Source organism: Martes martes (genome assembly GCF_963455335.1).
Source record: "Martes martes genome assembly, chromosome: 8".
Lineage (NCBI taxonomy): Eukaryota > Metazoa > Chordata > Mammalia > Carnivora > Mustelidae > Martes > Martes martes.
In genome coordinates, this window is record NC_137895.1 from 13,433,795 (window position 1) to 13,457,030 (window position 23,236).

Consider the following 23,236-nt stretch of genomic DNA (forward strand, 5'->3'; position numbering starts at 1 on the left):
TGCCCTTTCTTGCGAAGTTATAAGCTCTTTTCCGTTTGAATTGACAGAGAAATATTTATCCAGGGTTGCAAAAATCCTCCAAGAGGGCATTAGACCAATAAAAAAGAAAGAAAGAAAGAAAGAAAGAAAATAGAGAACAGAAAGAAAGGAATTTCTTGGTGTATTGAAGAAACAGTGCTTCCCTTTTGACATTTCATAAGGCATAAATTTGATAGCAACAGAAGCCCCAGGGGCACGCTGTTCGCTAAACCGCAGGTGAAGGCGTATTGCTGAAGATCTCGGGGAGCGCCATGTCCTTGCCTTTGTTATCCTGAGCACACTTGCCTACAGTATCTCTGGTGTAGACTTTTCTCCATGGTTAACTCACCAGGGACTCTAGCTTCCAGTTGCCTCTTAAAAATGCATATTCTAATCCCTGCCCCTGGCTCTGTTGCAGAACCCGTCCTGATAGGCAACCACTGCAATATCTGAATTTAAGAAATTTGGCCGAGCTGTCTGGACCCTTGCAAGAGCCTGTTCCTATTGTTTCTGGCTGACTTCTTAAAGTCACCCCCCTTGCTCTTCGGTGAAGGGGGGTGACGGTGACTTGCCATCCAGGTAATGAGAGGCATTAGGACCAACAGAGGTTTGGGAGCAGAGTCCCTCACTCACTCAGTACTACCAGAAACTCATGGTGGTTTCAAAGATTTTTTTTTTAATTTTTTTATTTATTTGACAAACAGAGATCACAAGTAGGCAGAGAGGCAGGCAGAGAGAGAGGAGGAAGCAGGCTCCCTGTTGAGCAGAGAGCCCGATGCTGGGCTCGATCCCAGGACCCTGAGATCATGACCTGAGCCGAAGTCAGAGGGTTTAACCCACTGAGCCACCGAGGTGCCCTCATGGTGGGTATCAATGAGGCATTTGCTGCACCAGCTTCGAAAAACAATTTAAAAAAAAAAAGTAACAGGGAACCTGGGTGGCTCAGTGGGTTAAGCCTCTGCCTTCAGCTCAGGTCACGATCTCAGGGTCCTGGGATCGAGTCCAGCATCAGGCTCTCTGCTCAACAGGGAGCCTGCTTCCTCCTCTCTCTCTGCCTGCCTCTCTGCCTACTTGTGATCTCTGTCTGTCAAATAAATAAATAAAATCTTAAAAAAAAAAAAAAGTAACAATTGGGCACCTGGGTGGCTCAGTGGGTTAAAGCCTCTGCCTTCAGCTCAGGTCATGTTCCCAGGGCCCTGGGATTGAGCCCCATGTCGGGCTCTCTGCTTGGCGGGGAGCCTGCTTCCCTTCCTCTCTCTCTGCCTGCCTCTCTGCCTACCTGTGATCTCTGTCTGTCAAATTAAATAAAATCTTTAAAAAAAAAAAAGTAACAATTGGATAGAGTTTGGAATCTGATCCTCTGTGAGATGAATTTAGGGATCTCCTTGGTTACGTAGAAGACATTGACTTGCCGTGGGGTTTGAACTTCAGCATACGTGTGATTTACATGCTTGGGTTTGGTTTGGTTTGGTTTGGTTTTTTACAGTATACAAAGTAAGGCTTGATTTATGGAAACTTTAGATTCCTAGCTGCCCCTCCAGGAAGGTCTGATTCAATTCAGTGAGACCCTTGACTTGCATTTTGCAAACCTTAGATGTGATTTTTTTTTTTTTTAGATTTTACTTTTAAGTAATCTCTACATTCAGTGTGGGCTCGAACTTACAACCCCAAGATCAAGAGTCACATGCAATGTTCATAGCAGTAATGTCCACAATAACCAAAATGTGGAAAGGGCCCAGATGTCCATCAACAGATGAATGGATAAAGATATGGTTTATATATATATATAATGGAATGTTACGCAGTCATCAAAAAGATGAAATTTTACTACTTGCAATGACGTGGATGGAACCAGAGGGTACTATGCTGAACACAATGAGTCAGTCAGAGAAAGACCAATATATGATTTCACTCATGTGTGGTATTTAAGAGACAAAACAGATGAACATAGAGAAAAGGAGGGAAAAATAAAATAAGATGAAATCAGAGAGGGAGACAAACCATAAGAGACTCATAACTCTGGGAAATAAACTGAGGGTTGCTAGAGGGGTTATGGGCAGGTAGGGGGGATTGGGTAACTGTGTGACAGTCATTAAAGGGGGGTATGTGGTGTAATGAGCACTGGGTGTTGCATGCAACTGAACTCTACCTCTGAAACTAAAAATATACTCTATGTTAATTAATCGATTTAAAAACAATAAATGAAAAAAAAAAAGAAAAAGAGTCACATGCTCCTCCAACTGAGCCAGCCAGGTGCCCCAAGCCTTATAGATAATTTTGAGGCAAATGGCTCTGGAAGCTTCCATTAAATGAAAAGAGAAAGGACTCTGGAGTCTGGAAGCAGTCTCTGGCTCAGATTCAAACTCCCCCTCATATGCAACTAATGAAACATTGAACACTACACCAAAACTAATGATGTACTGTATGTTGGCTAATTGAATTTAAATAAAATAAAGAAAAACAAACAAACAAACAAAAAACAAATTCCCACTAGGTCATTTACTTGCTGTGTGCCTCAGGGCATGTGATTTAACCTCTCTGGGCCTTGGTTTCCTCATCTATTAAAAAAAACCCTCTGTCTCAAGATGCCTGTCACCGTTTAGAACCCTAGACTATTGAAACTTTGGGTAGAAAAGGAAAAGGGACAGAAACCAACATTTGATGGAGCCTCTGTGGTATTCCAGGCTTGGATTACAGCTCCTCTAGGGCTCCTTCAGCTAAATTTTTCTCCTTCCCAAGTCAAAGAGCCTACGCTAATCTATTTGGGCTTCCAAAAAATGCCTGCAGGGTAGTGTTTTCTGACTTGTATTCTAACACAAAACATGCATGGTGGGTTAATTTTGTTCCACACACCTTGGTTGTTTTGTAAAATAAAAATCTGTGCAACTGAGTCCATTCACTGGCACTCCTCGCCGGCCAAGCCTGTGAGCGAATTCGAAAGCAGCTGGGGCAGATGCTGCCCCTTTCAGCCCAGGTTAGGTGAGGCTGAAGAGAAGCCGTGAGAACCTGCTCTGGGAGCTGAGCCGAACCGCATCCCGGCTTGGCTGCTCAGAAATGAAAGAGGCTCAGGCCAGCTCAATTCAAAACACCTGCCCAAGATAAATAGCCAAATAACAATGGCGTGATATTTAAGCACTGACATCCAGACTTCTAATCTGCTGTGCAGGCTTGTAGGGAGAAGACTAGAACGATGGAAAGACCACACACATCCGCTTACAACAGAAATACAGAGATACAAACAAGCAGCAGGTTTTCCCAACATGTGGTCTCCAGGCCACTGGCCACACAACCTCTCTCAGGGGGCTTATTTTAAATTCGGGTTCCTGTCCCCTTTCCAAATGAACTGATTCAGTACCCCAAGGGGGAGGGCTTGTAAGCTGCGTGTTCACAAGATCTCCAAGCCTCCCTGCTCCCACCCCCGACAGTGAACCTACAGCCAATCTAGCAATTACTGTAATCTTGCTACATCTAAATCTGCACAGCTTTTGTAGTCGGTGTGTCTCCCTCCTTTCTGGGCTTAGTGGTAATAAAAATAAATTGGGAATGTTTATAGAGCACTCTATCTACCAAGGAGGGGGGATCAGGCATTTCACAGACTCATTTGATCTGCACAAAAACTCTATCTTGGTTCTATTGTCATCCCCATTTTACAGGTGGGGAAACTGAGGTCCAGAGTTTGGCAACTTGCCCTAGGTCTTACTCATTAGGAATGCAGCCAAGATTCTAACTCAGACCCACGGATCACACAGGAAAGGATCCACCTTCTTGTAACAAACAAATCAAAAAGGAAAGCAAGATGTTGACAGCACTCGTTTCCAGGTGGTGGGAATACGAAGGAGTTTAGTGTTTGTCTATGTGGCTCTTCTCATTTTTTCTACGGTAAACATGTGTTTGTTTTTAGTATGCAAACAGACCTGGGTTCATACTTGTTTTTCTGCACTTCTTTGCTGTACAAATTCAGGTAAATATCTAATCTCATCGAAGTTCAAGGTTCTCATCTATAAAATGTGTTTAATTTGTGTTATTGAACCAAGATACTGAACCAAGATACTTGAAATCAAAGAGAGCTCAATGCAATTACATTCCTGGTGACAAAACCCATTAGGTCCCTTTCCTTACTTCTTTCCCTCCGCTGACCCCAAAAACGGCTCATCGTTTTCCCTGTCATTAGTGAGGGGAGCTGGAACTGCAGCCTGAACTCTAGAGCCTTCCCCCAAGTGGGCTGCTGGACCAACAGCATGGGCATCCCAGGGAGCTTGCTAAAGTCATGGGCCACCCCTCCTCCCAGACCTATTGAAGCAGAGTATGCTTTTTAAGAACCGCAGTGCTCTCACAGAAGCATGGTCTAGAAGATTGTTCTCCAAAAGAGGGCATGTCACACGCAGAATAAAAACACTCATCTATGGGAGTACAGGAAGAAAATACGAGAACTTCTGTTTATGTCGATTTTCGGTGTCCTTTGTTAATGTCTGATATTTATGTATATTTTATAATGTACTTAATAGATTAGTGGTGAGTACACACATACACAAGGGTTATAAGTTAAACATTGAGGAGGGGACCCCTGAAGGAGGGGACCCAGCGTTCTGCACACTCAGATAACACTGGCCCTGCAACACGTCCCACACCAACTTCCAGGAGGCTGGTTGGGAAGGGGGAGGTGCCCTCCTGCTCCTGCTGTTTCCTTACCATTTGGTACTCCTTCTAACCTTTATTCTCCCTGGGAAGGGAAGTGGGACTTAACTGCTAAGTTGGTAGACTACCCTCTTTTTCTCCTATCTCCTCTGGGAGAGGACATTTCATTCCTCCTCCCATGATGTGCCTTTCAAGGGGGCTCCTCTCTCTCTCTATGGGGTATGCCCTGCATTACCAGGCCATCAAGTGTCCCACCTGTCCTTTCTCCATTGTACTTGCTTGGCAAAATTCACATCTTGGTTAACCCCAACACTCAACCTTCACTGTGCTTGCCCCAGGAAGCAGGAGGTGGCCTGGAGAACACACTGACAACACTCTCCTTAAATTCATGTCCATCGGGGCACCTGGGTGGCTCAGTGGATTAAGCGTCTGCCTTCAGCTCAGGTCACAATCCCAAGGTCCTGGGATCAAGCCCTGCATTGGGCTCCTTGCTCAGCAGAGAACCTGCTTCTCCCTCTCGCTCTGCTGCTCCCCCTGCTTGTGCTCTCTCTGTATGTCAAATTAAATAAAATCTTAAAAAAAAAAATTCATGTCCATGAAAGTCAGCTGGACCCCTAATTCTGCCCGCCCACCCCCACCACCAAGTTTCCCTCCTTCCATTACTCTTTTCCCTCATTTCTCAAAGCCACCCCCCAAACATCCCATCCCCAAACTCAGATCAGGACCTTCGTCGTCCCGTGCTTCCTACTTGAGAAGCCACTGCCCTTTGCCAGGGAGTGCCTGGTCTGGATGTTGCATTTTAGGTATTTCCGTCCTCTGGAATCAAATCAGCTTGTCTCCAGCATCGTGTTCTCTCCAGCACGCTCCGCACCGCTGGCCCTCTGTCAGTGTTGGAGCCAAACACCACAGTTTTAGAAACTGCCTTCTCCCCAAGCACCTTATTCATCCTCAAAGCATTTGTGAGCTTTAAAAAATTGTGCTAGCAGCCTATGACACGTGTGACGGGCCACAGCTTGCGCTCCCCATTTTCCAGACCGGGAAAACTGGGACAGGAAGCCAAGCTCCTGGGCCAGCATCACACGGGGAGTCAGGCCAAAGTTGGAGGATCTTAGCCCCTTCCTAGAACCCATGGCCTCTTTGGGACTGTATTCTCACAAAAGGGAAGTCAAAAAATGCAAAATACAAAAACTTCTCCCCTGTCCTCCCCCAACATTCACTCCCCTCCCCCAACCCCCCCATGAGTTTGAAGGATGCATTCTGGAAAATGTCTAATAATATGAGCTGGTTTCAAGGCCCAGAATCCAGGGTGAGAGCTGGGGACCCCGGGGACGAGTCAGTGTTTTCATTTTATTTATTTATTTATTTAAAAGATTTTATTTATTTATTTGACAGAGAGAGATCACAAATAGGCAGAGAGAGAGAGGTGAGGAAGCAGGCTCCTCGCCGAGCAGAGAGCCCGATGTGAGGCTCGATCCCAGGACCTTGAGATCATGACCTGAGCTGAAGGCAGAGGCTTAACCCACTGAGCCACCCAGGTGCCCCGAGTCAGTGTTTTGAATCCAAAGAGACCTTTTACAATAACAAGAATGACTCCAATCTGGGCTGGTTGCAAAGGGCTTTCAGTTGTTCCAGTGGCTGTCAGATGGCAGGCAAGCCGGGTTTTACAGAATGGGCTCCCGAAGAAACACCCAAGCCAATTAAAAATGCCTATTTCGGGGCACCTGGGTGGCTCCGTGGGTTAAAGCCTCGGCCTTCAGCTCAGGTCATAATCCCAGGGTCCTGGAATTGAGCCCCGCATTGGGCTCTCTGCTCTGTGGGGAGCCTGCTTCCTCCTCTCTCTGCCTGCCTCTCTGCCTACTTGTGATCTCTGTCTGTCAAATAAATAAATAAAATCTTAAAAATAAAATAAAATAAAATAAAATAAAAATGCCTATTTCTAGGCCCTCAGCTGGCCCTAGAGAATCAGAATTTCCAGGGTTGGATCAGAAAAATCTTTATTTGTAACATACCCCTCAGCTCCTCCCGAAGCCCAGGCAGGTTTAGAAGGCCTTGAGGCCTTGTCATTATGAATCTATTTATATCCTAAAATGGCAAAGCTGGCAGGGACTTAGAGATGCTTTAGTCCAACCCCTCATTTTACAGATAAGAGAGAGAAGTCTTGAGATGGGGCCTGTCCAAGTTCCGAGACCCAGGCCGAGTTAACTGCGGCCCATTTAACTCTGAGTTCCGGTAGCAGATCTAATTTCAGGATCTAATTGGCACCACTCAAATGCATTTGAATATTAACTTTTTTTAATAGCTAAAAAGCGGAGCCAGGTTTCTCATTTAGATTCTTCTATCCAGCAAAGTAGGTAATTTAAGTCATAAGAATAGGCATCCTCATACACCATAAAACTCAATAAAGTGATTTCCATCGGCATCCCATGAACCTGTCTATTTTTCTGCATTGGTCTTCAAGTACTGAGCAGTCTTGGTCCTGAAATCAGCTCTCTAGCCCCTTTTACAGCTCCTGGGAATGACTGCTCCCTCGAAGTTGCGCAGGGGGATGGGAGCCCATGGCTGGGTTGAGTCTTTCACACACTGAGTCATCAGGTCACCTCCTGAGTCAGCCTGGAAAGCCACTCACTCACCAGCAACAAACAAAATGCAAATGTATTCTGCGTGTCCTTTCTCCTTGTGGCAGGTTTGCAAGCAGAGGTTGTACACCTGGTGGGGAGATGGTGCGTGGGGGGGGGGGGGGGAGGCACATGCCCCTGGCCCAGGGAACAGAGGAGCTGACAGGAGAATAAACATGCCATCTTAGGGACTGTAAGAATGGGAGGGCAGCTGCTGCCTTTACTGCCTCAAGTCCCTACCAAGCCCCGTCTAGGGATTTGTTCCCACCGTCTCTGCTTGAGCTGTGCGACCCAGGCTTGTGTATCTTGCTATTGGCAAGCTGACTGCTTTCCTGGATGTCTGCCTCCTTAAACCCACCAGAGCCTGCCGGGAGCCTTGAGCCCAGCACGGCACCTGGAACTCTGTGGGCTTTCACGAAAATATTGGTGGAACTTTTGAACTAGACTTACCCTGTCTCGTATCCATATGTTTCTTGAGCTGCTTCCAACCCAATATCTGATGCCAAAGTGAATTCAATTGGATTTTTATCCAACAAGCGTTGAGTGCCTGCTGTTTGCTAGAGCCGTGTTAAGATCAGAAGATCCCCTCTGTGCCAAGAGGCTGTAACTGAGGGGAAATGCACACACGCATGCGTGTCATGTCTTCCTTACACAAGGCAGCCTGTGATTAACACAACTCAAAGAATTGCAAAGAGGCCGGCCGCACAGTGGGAAGATTCCCCCTTGACTTTCTCCTCTTTATAAATATTTTTAACAGCTTTATTGAGATACCACTGACATTAAAACTTGTGTATATTTAAGATGTGCGAACTGATGTTTTCATATGCAGATACATTGCAAAATGATCGTCACCATCAAGCTAATTAACATATTCATCACCTCGATGCAGTTACCCTTTGTGTCTGGTGAGAAGATTTAAGATCTACACTTGCAGCAAATGTCAAGTATACAATACAGTATTGTTAATGCGCATCAGCGCACTGTACATTAGATGTCCAGAACTTACTTGTCTTGCATAACTGAAACTTTGTGCCCTTTGACCAATATTGTTCCATTTCCCCCACCTGCCACCCGCTCCCCCCAACACACATGCCTACCCGGCGACCCCCATTCTACTCTCTGCTTCTGGAGTTAGAGTGAGATCATGTAGCACTTCTCCTGTGTTTTTCTTAGTTTGCCTAGCAGAATGCCTTCCAGGACCATGTGTGCTGTCTCAGATGGCAGGATTTCTTCCTTTGTTAAGGCTAAGCGATGTTTCATTGTACATATATCCAATCTTCTTTGTCCGTTCATCTGTCCAAGGACACTGAAGTTGTTTCCACATCTTGGGAATTGTGGATATTGATGCAATGAACTTGGAGGTGCAGACAACTTCCTAACCCACTGTAGGCTGTCTGTCACCTGTTGCCACCTCTCCGGACAGTAGGCTCAGCAAGGGTAGGGATCTTTGCTTTCGTTCACAGATCTTGCCAAGTGTCTAAAACAGTAGCCAGCACGTGGTAGGTGATTTACAAATATCTCTGAATGATTTTGACTCAGGTGGGGTCTGGATTCCAATCCTCTTTCTGCTGATTATCTGTCCCATGACCCAAGACGATGCTTTTTCGTAGCTTTAGCTTCCTTATCAGTGAATCTGGAATAATGCCAGTTGTGAGGCTCAGAATTTATAAAGCAAGTGGTTTTCAAACAATGGCATTAATGTTACTGTGATCATCATATTATCTTAGTGATAATATTTTCAAAAGGCACAGCATCTTGGGAGAGAAGCTTCATTATAAGTGACACACGGATTGTATCTTTTGACTATCCGCTAGGTTGCTATCAGCCAGAAGTCACAGAAAACCAAATCATGGTGGCTTGATTTTTTTCTTTTCTCACGTAACAGGAAGTCTGGAAGTGGATCCACAACGTCAGGGCTGGTGTCTATGATTCTCCTGACCGAGAGTGGACAAACAATGGCCCAACGACCAAATCTGGCTGGCCAACTGTTTATGCAAATAAAGTTTTATTGGAACACAGTTATGCTCACTTGCTTACGTACACCCTGCTGCTGCTTTTGCACGACAAGGGCAGAGTTGAACAGTTGTAACAGAGACTATACGGCCTGAAAAACCTAAAATATTTGCTATTTGGCCTTTACAGAAAACGTTTTCAAACCCCTGCTCTGGACCATTTCTTAATGTGTTCCAGGAAACGTATTTGCTTCCAAGACAATGTGGGAAAGGGGACGTAAGGCCCCCTTTTCCCTTTAATCAGGAAAGCAACAGTTTTCCCAGAAGGCCCTAGCTGACTTCCCCTTTCATCTCATTGGTCAGAATGGGGTCACATGATTACCTTTTGCCGAAAAGGACTCTGGGAAAGTAAGAGCTGGTTATAATTGTCTAGACCTGAGCGGTCCAATAGTGGGTGCGGGCCCTGTGTGGCTGTTAAGGTCTTGAAATATGATTGACTCCAATAAAGATTCAGTGTAAGTGTAAAACATATGTCAGATTTCAAAGACTTAATGCAAAAAGAAAGTAAACTCATTAATAATTTTTTATTGATTACATGCTAAAATGCTAATATTTGGGGTATATTGAGTTAAAATATGCTACCAAAATAATTTTTAAAAAAATTAAGCTATACTATCAAACTAAATTTCTCTCTGCTTTTTTCATGTGCTTACTAGGAAAATTTTAAATTACATATGTGCCCTCACAGGTGTGGCTCTCATTCTGTTTCTCTTGGACAACACTGTGCCAGGCTAATCATGATCTGATGCCTGAAGCTGGGAAAATTGCTACCTTAACTACGTGGGCATTCTGTCAGCAAGGAGAAAGGGGGAGGAGTGGGGAGGCAGTCATTGTTACTAACAGGGTTTGCCATATTCATTTATTTAACAAAAAAAGGAAAGAAATGAGTACCTGATCCATGCCAAGCACTAGGAGAAATGATTGGAAGAGGACAGAGAGTGACACACACATGGTCCTGAGATCATGGAACTTAAAAATCTTCCTGGAAAAGGGAATGCTAGACCTGGTTCTTGTAGGATGGATTGGACTTTGACAGGCTGTAGCAGGCAGTGTTGGGTGGGATGAGCTGGAGAGCATCCCAGAGGGAGGGTGGAGAATGTAGAGATGATTGGGAGAGAATAGGGAGCTAGATGAGGAGGAAGAGTTTTACTCCCATTGCCCTCCTCTTCTTGCTGCACCCTAATCTGGGCAAACTCACCTTGTCTCCATTTTTCAGACTTATACAAGCCCCACCCCTGAAACTGAGATGTCCTTCCTCATTTTCCTCTCCGCCTTGTTGGTTGTGAAATACCATTATTCTTTGAGGATTAGTGCATGCATTCCCCCTGCAGGAAAACTTCCTTGACCCCCAATCCCAGAGGTTAAGCTCTACTTTCTTTGTGCTCTAATAAAAATAAGAATAGAATAATAAGAATAAGAATAAGTCATAGTCATGAACATCTGCTGAGCATTTTTTGCATATCTGGCATCATGGTTTGAATTAGATTATTTGAGTGTCATGCCCACCTTATTAAATAAAAGTGTTAACCTATTTTACAGATGAAGAACTAGAGGATTAGAGAAATTAACAGGTCCATTCCTCACACCTTGAGCTAAAACCAAACACTAAGAAAAAGTTAGTATGCTTCCAGGTAGGTTAAGGGTAGAAAAAAGACTTTAGAGAGAAAGAACAGAGAGAGCATGGTGTTTCACCAAAGCAGGTGATTCCCCAACAGGAGAAGCAGATGTACCAGGAATAAGACCCTGGGAAAGAGGGGGAAGGAGAAGTAAGTAAAGATCAAACAGGGATGAGCCCAAGTATCACACAAAAATGTGTGAATTCTACCTTTTAGATAACTAGGAGCCACAGAGGAATCTACACAAAGGACATTGTTCAGCTTGCATTTGGGAGACTGGAGAACATTTAGGAGGTGACCCCATCCATCCAGAGGAAAGACGATGAGTTGTATCAGAAGGAAAGTAGCAGCGGTAACAGAGAAGTTTGGGAAAACTTTGGGAGGCAAGCTTGACAGCTCTGGTGAATAATTTGTACACTGGGAAAAGCAGATGAGGCTCACTCCCCAGCTTAGGATGTGGTTACATCACTCATCTCATCTGACCCCACATCACTCTTCAGGTTAGGTGTTGGCATTCTTGCGTTTCAGATGAGGACACTGAGACCCAGGCAGGATGAGTGGTTTATTCAAGGTCACATCAAGTATATGACAGAGGCAGATAGTCTGTCCTTTCCAAAGTCCAAGATCTTGTTGCAACTCTGAATTTCCTCTAACCCTAAACAAGGAAATGAATCCCATCCTCAACACTCTTTGTTTGTCAGACATTAAATATGATGGACTCATTCATATATAAAGTGTTTAAATTCCTCACTAATCTGCAGAGTCTTTTGCAATCTGGATTCTTCACTTAGAACCCATTTGGTTCCTTTTGGGTAAATACCATGTTGCAAATGGATAGCGGTACCCCCATTCTGTATATACTCGTGCCTTTTTTGGTGAGTAAAGCCAGAGACGTCCAGTAAATTCTTCAAGATCCTGCCATGAGTAATGAGCAGAACTTGGGTTTGAACTCACATCTGTCTGATTCCCTGTTCTTGCTCTCAATACTACACTCTCCAACTTTCTAGATTAAAGGATTAGCCTGCAGATGGGACAACCTGGGAAAAGACTGACAAGGGAGCCATTAGGTTTTTTGATTCCCCATTACCCCATCTACCTACCCACCAGGCACTTTGCCCTTCATTCTTCAACTGCAAAATGCAGGGGATAATAGTACTTGCTTCCTAAGGATACTATAATCCATGCGATTAGCTCATGCACACAGTACGTGTTTGATAGAAGAAAACACTACTTTTTATAACTCAACCACTAGCTGTTCCTTCAATCGTGTGGGCTGGCTTTGCTCTGGCTTTGAGTCAACTTTTCTGCAAAAGTTGACCCTTCACTGACTCCTATATCAAATTCAATTTTTCAACCATTGTTTTCGCAGTTTTGGTAAATTCTTTGTGATGAGACAATGGAGAGGGTGTACTATCTCCAGCAAACAGCTTAGACTACCCCCCATGATATAGTGGGGGTGTGTCCTAATCAGGGCGCGCCCAAAGAATCCATGTCTGCTCATACACTGAGGTATATACATACAATGGAATAGTACCCGATCTTAAAATAGAGTGAAATCCTGTCATGCTACAACAGAGATGAACCTTGAGGACATTATGACAAGTAAAATAAGCCAGTCAAGGAAAGACAAATAGTACATGACTCCACATATAGAAGGTATCTAAAGTAGTCAAATTCATAGAAACAGAAAGTAAAATGATGGTTTCCAGGAGCTGGGGCCAAGGGGAAATGGTTCATGGTGTATAGAGTTTCAGTCATTCAAGATGAGAAGTTCTATAGATCTGCCATGTAATAATATGAATATAGACAATGGTATGGTATTATACCCTTAAAATATTGTTAATAGGATAAATTTTATGTTAAGTGTTTTTTAGCCTAATATAAAGAAAGAGAGGGGAAGGAAGGAAAGAAGGTAAGAAGGTAGGAAGGAAGGTGAATGGAGGAAGAAAGGAAGAAAGAGGAAGAAAGGAAGGATTCTTCCCTAGAGACTTCAGAGGGAGTGTGGCCCTGCCAAACCTTGATTTCAGACATCAACTTCCAGAATTTTGACAGAATAAATTTCTGTTGTTTCAAACTGCCCAATTCATGGCCATTTGCTACAGCTGCCCTAGGAAACTAATATAAGAAAAAACACTAAGTTCAAAACCCAGGGAAATCTCAGCTCCCCCCCCCAACCAAAAAAGGAACAAGTCTTTAAAAGAAAGAAAAATAAGAATTTTTGTAGGGACAAGGAAGGATATCCACGAAATAAGAATAGGCTCTTAAGAAATAAGACCAGTTCGTCATCATGGATAATATAATTCCTTAAGCTCAGAGCAAACTTGGTAGTCTGAAGAACAGGATGGACATATATGGAGAGAGAACAATGTGGGAAATGGGTAGATTGAGCCTAGGAATTTTCCCAGAAGGCTGTGTCAAAGAATAAAAAAGTAGAAAGTAAGAAAGAGTATAAAGATATAAAAAATAACCTGAAAAGCACAAACATCCTCACATAGGAATTTAGAAGAGAGAATGAAGAAAATACAGCTGACCCTGGTACAGCAGCAGTATTAGGGACACCGACACTCACCATGAGCACAGTTGAAAATCCAATTATAACTGCTGACCCCCCCCAAAAAACTTAACTACTAATAGTCTACTGTTGACCACAAGTCTTACCGTTAACATAAACAGTCAATTAACACGTTTTGTATGTTATGTGTGTTTTATACTCTATTCTGACAGTAAAGTAAGCTAAGAAGAGAAAATCATAAGAAAAAATATATTTAGAGTACTCTATTATATTTACCAAAAAGAATCTGTGTGTAAGCGGACTGCGCAGATCAAACCCGCGTTGCTCAAGGGTCAACTGGGCAGACGAAGTAATGAAATGAATGGGAAGACATTTCCCAAGGTTAAGGAAAGAGACAAGACTTCAGACTCAAAGGGCAGAAGAATACTGAGCAATCTGAAGGAAAAGACAGTATGTTGATGTTACAGATTTGGGTACCTAGCTCATGAGATGCTCGGGGGTAACTGGGTTCCCCACCCTTTCCCCTCACATTGTACCTGGTGTATCACTACATGGAGGCTGTCTTCTTGCTCTCTTGTCTTCCATGGAACTTCTCCACTCTCTGAAACACAATAAAAGCATCAGGTCAGAATTCGTCCTTTATTCTGGGCCAATATTTGTGGTGTGTGGAATTGGAAGTGCCCATTTCAGAAGAAGCCTGTGGTATAATTAGAGTTTATCAGTCTCCGTAGTGTGTGCTCATCAGAAGTTCATCCCATTTGACACAGTTTTGGCCTGTGACAGGCAACAGCTTTTTAATCCCTGCCAAACTGGGGGCGGGGGGGGGGGAATCAAAAGAAGAAATCATCTCTGAGATCCATTATTGCATATAAAATGCGCAAAATGCTAAGAAAAAATATCATATAACAATCTGTTTAGGCAATATTTGAATGTATTTATTGGAGATGTTGACATTTAAGCGAGAAAATGAGTGTTCATCAAGTGAAGTGGACTGGGGATTATAAGAATCTCTGACCAAATAACAAAAATAAAGAGCTACATAAACCAGTCAATGTTTTAAATTAAACAGCATGAATCTGAGGAGGAGTCAAGATGGCGGAGAAGTAGCAGGCTGAGACGACATCGGGTAGCAGGAGATCAGCTAGATAGCTTATCTAACCATTGTGAACACCTATAAATCCAACGGGAAATCGAAGAGAAGAAGAGCAACAATCCCAGAAACAGAAAATCGATCACTTTCTGAAAGGTAGGACCTGCGGAGAAGTGAATCCAAAGCGACGGGAAGATAGACCCCGGGGGGAGGGGCCGGCACCCGGCAAGCGGCAGAGCGACGGAGCACAAAATCGGGACTTTTAAAAGTCGGCTCCACTGGGAGACATCGCTCCAGAGGCTAAACTGGGGGGAAACCCAGGCGGGGTCAGCATAACCCCAGGACCCGCAGGGTCACAGAAGGACTGGGGATGTCTGAGTGCCGCAGAGCTCGCAGGTATTAGAGCGGGGAAGCCGGCTATAGCGACAAAGCCGAGGAGTGAGCTCTAAGCCCGGGGTTACCTTGTGCCGGTCGCAGGCTGGGTGGGCTCGGAGCGCGGCCGGAGGCCACGGAGACAAAAGCGACCCGGCGCTTTTCTCCAGCTCCAACAATTGACTGCTTTCCTCGAGTTGCGACCGCAAGCCAGGGAGGCGGGGCTATTGGGCGCTTTGCTCTGAGAGTGCACTGAGGAGCGGAACCCCAAGCTCTCGGCTCCTCCGGGCCGAGAGATTGGGAGGCCGCCATCTTCATTCCCGTCCTCCGGAACTCTACGGAAAGCGCTCAGGGAACAAAAGCTCCGGAAAGCGAACCCGAGCGGATTACTTAGCCTGGCCCCTGGCAAGGGCGGTGCAATTCCGCCTGCGGCAAAGACACTTGAGAATCACTACAACAGGCCCCTCCCCCAGAAGATCAACAAGAAACCATCCAAAACCAACTTCAGTCACCAAGAACAGCGGAATTCCACAGCAGGAGAAAGCAAATCCTACCTGGACAAAATGACAAGGCGGAAAAACTCGCCTCAAAAAAAAGAACAAGAGGCCGTACCGAAGGCTGGAGACCTAATCAATACAGACATAGGTAGCATGACAGATCTAGAGTTCAGAATGACAATTCTCAAGGTTCTAGCCGGGCTCGAAAAAGGCATAGAAGATATTAGAGAAACCCTCTCCGGAGAGATAAAAGCCCTTTCTGGAGAAATAAAAGAACTAAAATCTAACCAAGTTGAAATCAAAAAAGCTATTCATGAGGTGCAATCAAAAATGGAAGCTCTCACTGCCAGGATAAATGAGGCAGAAGAAAGAATTAGTGACATAGAAGACCAAATGACAGAGAATAAAGAAGCTGAGCAAAAGAGAGACAAACAACTACTGGAACACGAGGAGAGGATTCGAGAGATAAGTGACACCATAAGACGACACAACATGAGAATAATTGGGATTCCAGAAGAAGAAGAAAGAGAGAGGGGAGCAGAAGGTATATTGGAGACAATTATTGGAGAGAATTTCCCTAATATGGCAAAGGGAACAAACATCAAAATCCAGGAGATGCTAAGAACGCCCCTCAAAATCAATAAAAATAGGTCCACACCTCGTCACCTGATAGTAAAATTTACAAGTCTTAGCGACAAAGAGAAAATCCTGAAAGCAGCCCGGGAAAAGAAGTCTGTAACATACAAGGGTAAAAACATTAGATTGGCAGCGGACCTATCCACAGAGACCTGGCAGGCCAGAAAGAACTGGCATGATATATTCAGAGCACTAAACGAGAAAAACATGCAGCCAAGAATACTATATCCGGCTAGGCTATCATTGAAAATAGAAGGAGAGATAAAGAGCTTCCAGGACAAACAAAAGCTGAAAGAATTTGCAAACACCAAACCAGCTCTACGGGAAATATTGAAAGGGGTCCTCTAAGCAAAGAGAGACCCTAAAAGTAGTAGATCAGAAAGAAACAGAAACAATATACAGTAACAATCATTTTACAGGCAATACAATGGCACTAAATTCATATCTCTCAATAGTTACCCTGAATGTTAATGGGCTCAATGCCCCAATCAAAAGACACAGGGTATCAGAATGGATAAAAAAACAAAACCCATCCATATGCTGCCTACAAGAAACTCATTTTAGACCCGAAGACACCTCCAGATTTAAAGTGAGGGGGTGGAAAACAATGTACCATGCTAATGGACATCAGAAGAAAGCTGGGGTGGCAATCCTTATATCAGATCAATTAGATTTTAAGCCAAAGACTATAATAAGAGATGAGGAAGGACACTATATCATACTCAAAGGGTCTGTCCAACAAGAAGACCTAACAATCTTAAATATCTATGCCCCTAACATGGGAGCAGCCAACTATATAAACCAATTAATAACAAAATCAAAGAAATACATCGACAGTAATACAATAATAGCAGGGGACTTTAACACTCCCCTCACTGAAATGGACAGATCATCTAAGCAAAAGATCAACAAGGAAATAAAGGCCTTAAATGACACACTGGACCAGATGGACATCACAGATATATTCAGAACATTCCATCCCAAAGCAACAGAATATACATTCTTCTCTAGTGCACATGGAACATTCTCCAGAATAGACCACATCCTGGGTCATAAATCAGGTCTCAATCGGTACCAAAAGATCGAGACCATTCCCTGCATATTTTCAGACCACAATGCTCTGAAGCTCGAACTCAAATCACAAGAGGAAATTTGGAAAGAACGCAAATACATGGAGACTAAACAGCATCCTTCTAAAAAATGAATGGGTCAACCAGGAAATTAAAGAAGAATTGAAAAAATTCATGGAAACAAATGATAATGAAAACACAACAGTTCAAAATCTGTGGGACACAACAAAGGCAGTCCTGAGAGGAAAATATATAGCAGTGCAAGCCTTTCTCAAGAAACAAGAAAGGTCTCAAATACACAACCTAACCCTACACCTAAAGGAGCTGGAGAGAGAACAACAAAGAAAGCCTAAACCCAGCAGGAGAAGAGAAATCATAAAGATCAGAGCAGAAATCAATGAAATAGAAACTAAAAAAACAATAGAACAAATCAACAAAACTAGGAGCTGGTTCTTTGAAAGAATTAATAAGATTGATAAGCCCCTGGCCAGACTTATCAAAAAGAAAAGAGAAAGGACGCAAATAAATAAAATCATGAATGAAAGAGGAGAGATCACAACCAACACCAAAGAAATACAAACAATTATAAGAACATACTACGAGCAACTCTATGGCAACAAATTTGACAACCTGGAAGAAATGGATACATTTCTAGAGATGTATAAACTACCACAACTGAACCAGGAAGAAATAGATAACCTGAACAGACCCATAACCAGTAAGGAGATTGAAACAGTCATCAAAAATCTCCAAACAAACAAAAGTCCAGGACCAGACGGCTTCCCAGGGGAATTCTACCAAACATTTAAAGAAGAATTAATTCCTATTCTCCTGAAACTGTTCCAAAAAATAGAAATGGAAGGAAAACTTCCAAACTCATTCTATGAGGCCAGCATCACCTTGATCCCAAAACCAGACAAGGATCCCACCAAAAAAGAGAATTACAGACCAATATCCTTGATGAACACAGATGCGAAAATTCTCACCAAAATACTGGCCAATAGGATCCAACAGTACATTAAAAGGATTATTCACCACGACCAAGTGGGATTTATTCCAGGGCTGCAAGGTTGGTTCAACATCCGCAAATCCATCAATGTGATACAATACATTAATAAAAGAAAGAGTAAGAACCATATGATACTCTCAATAGATGCTGAAAAAGCATTTGACAAAGTGCAGCATCCCTTCCTGATTAAAACTCTTCAAAGTGTAGGGATAGAAGGCACATACCTCAATATTATCAAAGCCATCTATGAAAAACCCACCGCAAATATCATTCTCAATGGAGAAAAACTGAAAGCTTTTCCGCTAAGGTCAGGAACACGGCAGGGATGTCCGTTATCACCACTGCTGTTCAACATAGTACTAGAAGTCCTAGCCTCAGCAATCAGACAACAAAAAGAAATTAAAGGCATCCAAATCGGCAAAGAAGAAGTCAAACTATCACTCTTTGCAGATGATATGATACTATATGTGGAAAACCCAAAAGGCTCCACTCCAAAACTGCTAGAACTTATACAGGAATTCAGTAAAGTGTCAGGATATAAAGTCAATGCACAGAAATCAGTCGCATTTCTTTACACTAACAACAAGACAGAAGAAAGAGAAATTGAGGAGTCAGTCCCATTTACAATCGTACCCAAAACCATAAGATACCTAGGAATAAATCTAACCAAAGAGGCAAAGAATCTATACTCAGAAAACTATAAAGTACTCATGAAAGAAATTGAGGAAGACACAAAGAAATGGAAAAATATTCCATGCTCATGGATTGGAAGAACAAATATTGTGAAAATGTCTATTTTACCTAAAGCAATCTACACATTTAATGCAATCCCTATCAAAATCCCATCCATTTTTTTTAAAGAAATAGAACAAATAATCCTAAAATTTATATGGAACCAGAAAAGACCTCGAATAGCCAAAGGAATATTGAAAAAGAAAGCCAAAGTCGGTGGTATCACAATTCCAGACTTCAAGCTCTATTACAAAGCTGTCATCATCAAGACAGTATGGTACTGGCACAAAAACAGACATATAGACCAATGGAACAGAATAGAGAGCCCAGAAATAGACCCTCAACTCTATGGTCAACTAATCTTCGACAAAGCAGGAAAGAATATCCAATGGAAAAAAGACAGCCTCTTCAACAAATGGTGCTGGGAAAATTGGACAGCCACATGCAGAAAAATGAAATTGGACTATTTCCTTACACCACACACGAAAATAGACTCAAAGTGGATGAAGGACCTCAATGTGCGAAAGGAATCTATCAAAATCCTTGAGGAGAATGCAGGCAGCAACCTCTTTGACCTCCACCGCAGCAACTTCTTCCTAGGAACATCGCCAAAGGCAACAGAAGCAAGGGCAAAAATGAACTATTGGGATTTCATCAAGATCAAAAGCTTTTGCACAGCAAAGGAAACAGTTAACAAAACCAAAAGACAACTGACAGAATGGGAGAAGATATTTGCAAACGACATATCAGATAAAGGGCTCGTATCCAAAATCTATAAAGAGCTTATCAAACTCAATACCCAAAGAACAAATAATCCAGTCAAGAAATGGGCAGAGGACATGAACAGACATTTCTGCAAGGAAGACATCCAGATGGCCAACAGACACATGAAAAAATGCTCCACATCACTCGGCATCAGGGAAATACAAATCAAAACCACAATGAGATACCACCTCACACCAGTCAGAATGGCTAAAATTAACAAGTCAAGAAATGACAGATGCTGGCGAGGATGCGGAGAGAGGGGAACCCTCCTACACTGTTGGTGGGAATGCAAGCTGGTGCAACCACTCTGGAAAACAGTGTGGAGGTTCCTCAAAAAACTGAAAATAGAGCTACCCTACGACCCAGCAATTGCACTCCTGGGTATATATCCTAAAGATACAAACGTGGTGCTCCGAAGGGGCACGTGCACCCGAATGTTTATAGCAGCAATGTCCACAATAGCCAAACTGTGGAAAGCGCCTAGATGTCCATCAACAGATGAATGGATAAAGAAGATGTGGTATATATACACAATGGAATACTATGCAGCCATCAAAAGACATGAAATCTTGCCATTTGCGACGACGTGGATGGAACTAGAGGGTATCATGCTTAGCGAAATAAGTCAATCGGAGAAATATAACTATCATATGATCTCTTTGATATGAGGAAGTGGAGATGCAAGGTGGGGGGGTTTGGGGGGAGGTAAGAAAAGAAAAAATGAAAAGATGGGATTGGGAGGGAGACAAACCATAAAAGACTCAATCTCAAGAAACAGACTGAGGGTTGCGGGGGGGAAGGGGGATGGGAGAGGGTGGTGGGGAAATGGACATTGGGGAGGGTATGTGCTATGATGAGTGCTGTGAAATGTGTAAACCAGACGATTCACAGACCTGTACCCCTGAGGATAAAAATACATTATATGTTTATTAAAATAAAAAAATTAAAAAAAAAAAAAAAAAAACAGCATGAATCTGAGATGCGAGTTATCAATTTTGTAAGCATGTTCAGGGCTGGCACTTGGTAAAGTCCAATGTCTCTCGAGGAGTGAACAGTTCACAGGATCATTTTGTGAATCAAGTCTTGGGAGACGAAACTGAACCAAAGCATTTTGCTAGGAAAGGAAACATATTTAATTTGGTGTCTCATTCCATGCCAGCCTGTCATTAGTGGGACCTACATCAAAACTTATAACAACAGCTTTCCATCAATAATTGTTTGACAGTTGCCAGGCTACTGGGTGTACCTTTCAAATGTGTAATTAGGAAGACTTGGCAGATGGGACATATTGATCAATAACATAGTCAATTTTCTATTATGGAAATAAATTGATATTTCTATTGTAGAAACATTCCTTTCGGAACCTCAGAACAACACGATTTATTTCCAGCAAGAAGGTAACTAAGAGGAAGTGTAAATGTTAAGACAAATAATAGCAGGCATTTACCAGTCCTTTGAACTATACTCCATTTTCAATGTCTCCAGGCGATGTCAGGTTTGGTTAGCAGTTTCGTCCCAAGAGATTTGTTCTTAAATTTCTGCCTTAGGACAGGAGAACTGGCTCCAGTACTCACCTTATTGTTGGTCCAATGAGGGCCACTGTTACTGGAGGTGGAGTCGGCTTTGCTGGGAGATGTGACACGGAGGAACAGGGACTACAGAGCACAGTGGAGGAAGCAGATAGATCTGGGTATAAATTTTAGCCTTGAACCTGGACCCACTGCTCTCTCTCTTGGAAACACACACCTCACCTGTAAGTTGGAATCGACTCAATCTAAACTCAGGTCATTCCCATTCTGCTTACTAACTAGCTAGGAAGCCTTTTTCCCGGACCTCTCTCAGCCTTGCTTTCTTCAGTGGACTGCGGACAGTGAAATGACAGATTTGAGTTCCTTTCCCTTTCCTGTGATATGGGCAGTGTACAAGCAATGCACCAAGTTATAGGAATCTGAGGACTGAATGTGCAAATTGCTCAGCCCTTTTTTTTTCTTTTTTCCTTTTCCCGGGGTCCTCCCTGGTAACCTGCCCCTCTTACGGGCTAGGCACGGATGGGAGGTTTCCCGTGTTCCTGAGCTCACTGCCCTGGCTAAAGACAGAACTGAAGGTGCCCGGAGAGGAAGCCAGGGGCCTAGAGAATGAAAGAGAGACATTTTAAAGGATTAGTGGAGAAGGTGTAAATTGATGCTTTCCTCCCAGGGGCAGATTGGATTTTCCAAAGATGGCTGCCACATTCTCTCCCATCCTACACCATTTAACCTTGACCCTCCTCCCTGAGTTGTGGGATCTAATCCTCTTGTCCTTGAAATCTGAGCTGATCTCCCAATTTGCTTCTACCCAGTAGAATGCATCAGAAATGGAATCCGTGACCTCTAAGATGAGGTCCAAAAAGGCCAGGTAGCTGCCACTTGGCTTTCGTGGAACGTTCACTGTGGGCACACTGCCTCCTGAGAATCAGGCCCCGTGCTGGGAGAAGGCCCGGCCATGCTGAGAAGGCTCCGGTCGAGTCATCCCAGCCCAGCTAGCAGGCAAGACCTCCAAAGTCAGGGGTGTCTGATTCCCCACCTGCCCTCTGAGTCTCCCCAAAGGAGTCCCCAGTATTGAGGAACAGAGATAAGCTATCCCTTCTGGCTCCTGGCCTAAATACTTGATCCCCATAATATGTGACCTGAACAGGGGCGCCTGGGTGGCTCAGTGGGTTAAAGCCTCTGCCTTTGGTTCAGGTCATGATCCCAGGGCCCTGGGATCGAGCCCCGCATTGGGCTCTCTGCTCAGCAAGGAACCTGCTTCCCCCTCTCTCTCTGCCAGCCTCTCTGCCTACTTGTGATCTCTGTCAAATAAATAAATAAAATCTTTAAAAAAAAATGTGACCTGAACAAAATGGCCATCACTCAGTGTTTATATCACTCAATGGGAGACAGTCGCATGCCCTGACGCCATGTTGGGAAGCCAAGGACACCTGTCCCATGGGGAGATGAACATACCTGAGAATTCTACACCAAATGTCGTTCTGTCCAGCCCAGGGGTCTTCAAAACTTGCTGCAGTGAAATGCATTTTATACTCCTAATCTTGGTGTTCCTCTGACAAAACAGAATGATGTGAATGTCTTCATTTGCAGGGGAAATATGTTGATGACGAGGGTTTTTTATTTTCCTCCCATAATTTCTTTTTTTTTTTTAAGATTTTATTTATTTATTTGACAGACAGATCACAAGTAGGCAGAGAGGCAGGCGGAGAGAGAAGGGAGGAAGCTGGCTCCCTACTGAGCAGAAAGCCCGATGCGGGGCTCAATCCCAGGACGCTGGGATCATGACCTGAGCTGAAGGCAGCGGCTTTAACCCACTGAGCCACCCAGGCACCCCTTTCCTCCCATAATTTCTTTTTAAACCTTTGCCATTCACTGCCCCTTGCTGACGAGGAAAACCAGCTGTAGTTCAAAGGAGAGGAAAATAGTGGAGCAGTTAAGAGAATGGGCCCTGGAGTTAGAAAAAAAATATGAACAAAGTGAACCAGGCACTTCCTGCTATGTGACCTTGGCCAAGATCCAGTTCTAACGCTTAATCCTGTCATCTGTTATAGGGTAACTGTAGATCCTCCCTCATGGAGTTGTGCTGGGATTGAAGGAGAATATGTATTGGGTACAGTGCCTAGTCCATGTA